The sequence below is a fragment of the Ahaetulla prasina genome, chromosome 3, assembly GCF_028640845.1.
Source record: "Ahaetulla prasina isolate Xishuangbanna chromosome 3, ASM2864084v1, whole genome shotgun sequence".
Classification (NCBI taxonomy): Eukaryota; Metazoa; Chordata; class Lepidosauria; order Squamata; family Colubridae; genus Ahaetulla; species Ahaetulla prasina.
In genome coordinates, this window is record NC_080541.1 from 189,523,800 (window position 1) to 189,531,410 (window position 7,611).

Genomic DNA, 7,611 nt, shown 5'->3' on the forward strand with positions numbered 1-7,611 from the left:
TCCTTCCATTCAGAAATCCTCTCCACCTTTTTTTTGGATTGATGTGTTATGTTCACCTGGAAAAAGGAATAAATTGGTCATGTCTTTGTATGTTGTCATGTGATCGTGCATAACAAATGTGTCTTTATCATTATATATTCAATTGAGATGTACTCTTTCAGGAATTTATTTCAAATATAGAATTGTTAAAAATATGTTGCTTTGACTCTGAGTTCACCTCCCCTGGTCTGGGAACTTTGAATGAAAGAGTCATCCACAGTTATTTTGTCTGTACATCTTTCTTATAATTATTTGAAAGAAGGGAACAAAAGTATTATCCTGCATGAAAAATAAAATCTTAACTGACTTATATTGATTAACACTATAACATTATAATTTTAATGAAGTGACTTATATTGTTTATTTATATTTGGATGAATCTTATTAAGTATACCAACATCCAGCAAACATATGATAAGATAAACTTTATTGTTATCTTTTCTGTGTACACCCTGGCACACATTAAAAATGAAATTCAGACATCAGAATGGGCATCAGACAACAACATATACACATTCAACATATATGCACCCATACATGCATACACACACATATACATACATATATATGTTAACCACAGTACATTTTGGATACATAGTGGAAAAAAGATTTGAGAGTTAACAAGATTTATACTGAATGGTACAAAGCTTTTACAAAATCTAGTTGTTCTGCTTTGGTTACCACAAAGCCTCTTCCTGTAGCACTTGTGTTTGTTTCCTAAGCTGTTTTTTATTAATTCTTACTAAAACTAGAACCTTCTTCTACATTTAAAGAAAATATTTCTTCACATAGAAGAAAGGAACTTTATTTTAACAGTACCTTTTTTGCAACAATGAAAACAGCTTCTCTTCAGTCTTGAGCAGACCATAAATCAATGATTTATCTTCCCATCCCTGAAAAAAGGGAAATTCTCTCAAATCTGGGGAAGAAAAGGAATGGTCTCTACATGGAAGAAAAGTTGCTGGGCTATCAGCCTGCAATCTATAGATCTGTTGGGTACAGATAATCCCCAATTTACAATCACAATTTGGACCAGGACTTCTGTCGCTAAGTGATGCAGTTGTTAAGTGTGTCATCACGTGACTCTGCCCAATTTTACAAGATTTTTATCACAGTCATTAAGGAAACCCAGTTTCCTTATTGACTTTGCTTGTCAGAAGCCAACTGGGAAAGTTACAACCAATAAACACATGATCTCAGAACACTGCAGCTGTTGTAAATACATGCTATTTGATGCTGCAATAGCCATAAGTTTGAGGACTGTTTGTAAGTCACTTTTTTCAGCACAAAATTGTTAATTGAGTGATAAGTCAAGGATGGCCTGTATTAGACAATTATAAAATGAACGATTAAGCTGACTTGATACTGAAGTTATGAAATCTATATGAAATCATAGTCTTACGTGAAGTGTAGGTGGAAAGTTCCATCGGTATAATTTGCACGAAGCTTTGTAAGGCATAATGAGATTTATGACCTCCCACAACCCACAGAGCTTGAGAGGAGCAAATTATATGCTGGCAGACTGAATGCAGCCTGCAAATTGCTCTTTTTGTTTCCCAGAACTTAGATCCACAGTAAAGAACTCAATAACTACGTCCTGGCAGGGAAAGTAAGAGCAGATAAAAAAATATAAAATAAGATTTTATTTGCCAATTTGCTTGCTTCAGTAAAATTAAACATCTCTAGCATATTTTATTAACCCCGAATAAACTTGTATTAGAGAAAAATATGTTTGTGTAACCAGTTCTGTATACATTTAATTTCCTGTTTCACAGTAGTTCATTATCTGATTTCCAAGAACAGGTGTCTTAACAGAGGTTTTGCAACTTCCTTTGCCTTCTCATATTTTATTGTTAATGCTGCTGGTTTTTCTCTTTTCACAGAAAAGCTCCTATGCTAGAAAAATACAATAGGTACAGAGTGATTTTTCACTTGGATTGTTAGAATCCTCCATTTGAAAACTCCCTGTGTTGTTTTTGCTGCAACACACACAGAGGCATGGAGAGGAAAAAGGGACAGAAAGACAGACAAGAAGAGGGAGAGACAAGCCTGGAAGTGGAGCTTTTACAATAAATATTAGTCAAAGATGATAACTAAGACATATGCATGCTAATTCCATAATTACACTTACTGTAGCATAGGAAATATTTTCCATATAAAAAAAAAAAAGAGGTGCTGCTATTCACTTCGAAACCATCAATATGGTTTCTTGGACCAAATTCAAATATTTCACTTTCCTGCAACAAAGCACTCCTAGAGATTGGGCTTGTAAAACAAGGAGATACCCGTATATACTCGAGTATAAGCCGAGTTTTTCAGCACATTTTTTGTGCTGAAAAACGTCCCCTCGGCTTATACTCGGGTCTATACGGCTTATACTCAATTTTTTTTTTTTAAAGCCCCTCGGCTTATACTCGAGTATATACGGCTTATACTCGAGGTTTTTTTTTTCTTTTTTTCACATTTTACCGGACGGAAGCCCTGCCGGTGCAGTGAGAGGGCGGGGCGGGGGAGCCGCCAGCCTTCTCAGCTGAGGGAGGGAGGGTTTCCCCAACCGGTAGGTGCCTCATTTCCCACCCTCGGCTTATACTCGAGTCCCCAGTTTACCCCAGTTTTTGGGGTAAAATTGGGGACCTCGGCTTATACTCGGATCGGCTTATATTCGAGTATATACGGTACTTAAAATTGTTCTCTTTTTCTTAATTAATTTTAGCAGGATTATGGCAGATACATCCAATATTTCAGAGCCCTGTTTGTCCCCCTTCTGTAGCTTTTTTATATTGGTCCAACTTCCAGGATGCATTGGCTACAGCCTGTGGAGGCTGCTGGGAGTGGGGCAAAGAGGGGAAGGCTCAACTACAGTCTGATTAAAGGAGGCTCTATAGCTGCGCAGCCTTGCATTCACTCCATCTGCTCCTCTGCTCAGGTTGGCTGATTTCTTTTGTTACCCAAAGGAACCCAGCACCTCTAAGGCTGCAATATGAAGCTACCTCTTACCTATACTCACTGATAACTCCCACAGCTCTTGTGCTGCAGACGGAAGTGTTTTTTGAAGGCAGTTGAGTCACAATTGTTAATGTTCCCAGGACCACCCAAAATTGAGCATGTAAGTGTCTCTTTTCTTTCTGAGCTTGGTATGGTGTAGTATAAGAGGCAAGGGACCTACTGCAGAACTAGAAATGATATGGTGAGAGGAACAAATAACTTGGGACTCAAACTTTTATCTGGAGGGCTATGTTGGGGACTAAGGTTTGCCTCTCTAACCTGGGACTGCTCCAGGTATATTGAGATTCTGGCGATCACTCCCAGCTAGCATGCCCATTACTTCCAAAAGACACCAAGGTGGGAAAGGTTGGTCTGTAGAGAAGGAGCCACATGGAGAAAAAGAAGCTCCACCTTGAAAAGTTTGCTTTCTGATAAAGCCAGGGATGTAACAACTTCAAGCCTATTCCAAATAAAAGAAATTAAGTTGGTATGAAAGTGTTTAAGATCATGAGCTGAGTTCCTTCTTTACGGCTCTTTTCTCTGGCCATGATGATCCAAATTAATTATTGTGTATAATATCAGTATAAAAGGCAGCATTGCATTCATCGCCTCCAAGTGTAGTTATAATTAAGTCATTTACATTCCTATCTATGCTGGTATATGGATAGCAGTATAATAAAATGATTTGGATTACCTGTTTACATGTAATTATATAAGTTACAGCATTTAATGTGGAAAATACTTCATGTAGTAGGCATATACAAGGATAAAGTTAATGCTCCAGAGTTTAAGGAATCTGTGGGTTGTCTTCACCTTGAATCTGCTTTTCCAATTACAGGGAGAGTTTAATTAATTAAGGCCCAGGGGAACAAAGGCACTCTCCCTGGATTTTGCCCCTAGACTGCAGTTTCCTATTTCTGCAGTCATATGGTAGAACTGAGACATTTTGTAATTGCAAGCAACATGATAGTAGCTGTTGCCCTGCATCTTGTAAACCCACTTTAGACAAAGAAGCAATGACATATGTGGAGGCTTGGATTTTGTAATAACTACCTTCTTGTGTATCAACAGTTTGAATTGTATTCTTTATAATATTGTGTCACAAAAAAATGGGGTAATAGCCCTGGTCATATCAATTCTCAGATGCTTCTGCTACCATAAGTAGTGGCTGCTCTTATATCTTGATTGGTGATGATGAAGAAGAAAAGAATACTCCTGAATATTTTATGTATTTCAAATATATTTCAAATATATGTTTATAATTCCCATATTCATAAGCAAGCAACTTATTTTCTAGATTTGGGTTGTTCTTGGGATAGATCTGAATAGCATAGCATAGCATAGCATAGCATAGCATAGCATAGCATAGCATAGCATAGCATAGAATAGAATTCTTTATTGGCCAAGTGTGATTGGACACACAAGGAATTTGTTTTGGTGCATACGCTCTTGATGTACATAAAAGAAAAGATACATTTGTCAAGAATCATAAGGTACAACACTGAATGATAATCATAGGGAACAAATAAGCAATCAAAACATATTAGGAAACAGTCAGTATAAATCTTAAGGTTACCAGCAACAAGGTTACAGTCATAAAGTCATAAATGGGAGGAGATGGGTGATGGGAACGATCAGAAGATTAATAGTAATGCAGACTTAGTAGCTAGTTTGACAGTGTTGAGGGAATTATTTGTTTAGCAGAGTGATAGTGTTCGGGGGAAAAACTGTTCTTGCGTCTAGTTGTTCTGGTGTGCAGTGCTCTATAGCATCGTTTTGAGGGTAGGAGTTGAAACAGTTTATGTCAGGATGCAAGGGGTCTGTAAATATTTTCACAGCCCTGTTTTTGAGTAGTGCAGTATATAGGTCCTCAATGGAAGCCAGATTGGTAGTAATTGTTTTTTCTGAAGTTCTAATTATCCTCTGAAGTCTGTGTCTGTCTTGTTGGGCTGCAGAAGCAAACCAGTCTCGGTTGGGGAATCAAGCTAATGAGATTTTGGTCAGAAAAAAATAGAACCAATACTAAAACTAAGTTAAGCTTAGTATTTTGTACAAATTCCAATATTAGATCATTTGACCAAATTAAGTGTGTTATGCAAACAGAGGCATTTGGCTGTTAGCACCGTAGGTCTAAGCCTATTCACAAGTATGGCATTGGGCATATTTGTTATATAATCCAATGTGAGCCTTTCAAGAGTTTTTCTGATGAGGTAGTAAAAAACATGTTTAAAGTTTTTGAAAATTAGGCTAGTTTACAAAATACGATACTAGGGGTAATTAAGTTGGTAAAACATATCTTTTATAATACTTTGGAGCTTTTTATTCTAGTCTTTCCTGGAGCTACTTAATAATCTCATCCTTTTCATCATGTGCTTTCACATAAATAGCCTCTTCGAATTATCCTAGCAACTACAGTACATCATGTGAAAGTGGATAAAATGGCAAGAAGTTATAGCAGACTGCCAGTCACTGGTATTTGTACATTATACTTAATAGCCATGTTTTGTGTGTGCTTTTTAATTATTTCATATGAATTTTGCTCTCTATTTTCTATCTTGTTTCTAAATAACTCAGATGAATCACTCTAAAAGCAGAATTTACTATAATATAAATTCAATTTATATTATAACAGCTTAGCTCCTGGAGTTGTGGGTGCACCATCACTGAGGTTTCCAAGAAAATATTGGACAACTGTTTGTCTGGGATGATATAAGGGCTCCTGCCATAGGCAGGGGGTTAGACCAGAAGACTTCCAAGGTCCCTTCCAACCCTAGGAATCTATGATTCAATTTAAGTTACATTTAGTTGTGTCCTGTCCCTTCTATTTCATGTAAATCTACTTTAAAAGTTTGCTATTAAAACTTCAGAGACATTTATTGAATCACAAAAGAACACATACTCTTGATGTATGTGATACCACTTCAGATATATTCTACATATAAAATCTAACCAAGAATTACAATAGTAGTGTCCCAAAAGCAGAAGATGATGTTTCTCTGAACAACCTTTCTTGGCACATCAAGGAAGGCACATCAGCTCTTACATGAATAGCTGCCATGTCAAACATAGTATCTTGGAAATAAGAGCTTTTCTTTAGCTTTCTTTTTATTATTGAAAAAATTACAAAGGGGAGGGTGGAAATTATAACAGCAGTGTCAAAATACAAGCTTCACCCCTGTGAACATGTATTGTGACATCACATGCATATAAAAAAGGGGCAGAGCTCATGGCATATGTTAACAATGCATCCAATCAGGTAGATACCTCCAATTACTGTACAATAAAGGTAGGAATCAGGCGTGAAATCCAGCAGGTTCTGACAACTTTGGAGAACCGGTAGCGGAAATTTGAAGTAGTTCAGAGAAGCGGTAAATATCACCTCTGGCTGGCCCCAGAGTTGGGTGGGAATAGAGATTTTGCATATCCTTCCCCTGCCATACCCACCAAGCCACACCCACAGAACTGGTAGTAAAAAAAAATTGAATTTCACCACTGGGTAGAAATGTCACTTTAGATTCGTGGTGTCAACTAAATGAAGTATGAATGAACTATGCAACTTAATGTGCAATAAAATGCATCATTAGTTACTTTCCAGCTTTAGTGCACCTACCAAACAAAACTCTCAAACCTACTTATAAAAACAATTGTGGAATCCTGGGGGCTCTCCATGTAAATCCCATTTAGTGAATAGGATTTGCTCACCCAGAGAACACCAAAGAGTTAACCATTCAGTTCTGAGCTACATATATTCTATTCAGTGGTGGGATTCAAATAATTTAACAACCGGTTCTCTGCCCTAATGATTTCTTCCAACAACCAGTTTGCTCAGAAAATTAACAACCGGTTCTCCCGAACTGGTGCGAACTGGCTGAATCCCACCACTGATTCTATTCTATTATTATTCAATTGTCATTCAATTTATTGTTTTTATTCCATTGTTACAGGGGACCATTCTTGCTAGCGGGATTATTATGGCAGGGAAAAGGCATTCAAACAATGACATTTTCTCACTAAGATAAATTATATAAATCTCTCTTTCTTTTTCCTGTCATACCACCCAGTGGCATTTGAAATGTCATGAACTTGTGCAAACACCAGAGGCTGGTACTTAGTAATATTGCTAATAAGTGTCATACGGTTAGCTTGCTTCTGCCAAGCCCTGTGTGACTTTACGAATGTTTTTTCCTGATTGTTGCAAAGTTGTTTTCCTCACTCTGGCTTTCTCCAGATATTTTAGAACTACAATTCCTAGAACTCCCAATCCATTCTAAACACGAAAAGGGTCTTGTTAGGAAAGGTTATTTTAAATATGGACCAATGCTCATTACATTAATAAGTATGTCTTTAAAAATTAGTTGTCTCTAAATCTGTTTCTCCTAAAGAACTTCGAAACAGCTGTCCCAGTGCTATAGAAAAACCATTTGTAGTATCATAAGGGGCACTCGCCAGGTATGATCCCTGAAGTTAGATGGACAAATAGCTAACCTTTTCAATACATTCTAAATAATATATGCCTTCTTTGACATAATACACTGTCCCAGAATTCTTTCTACAGAATTGATCTGTTCAGAGATAACAATGTCCTTA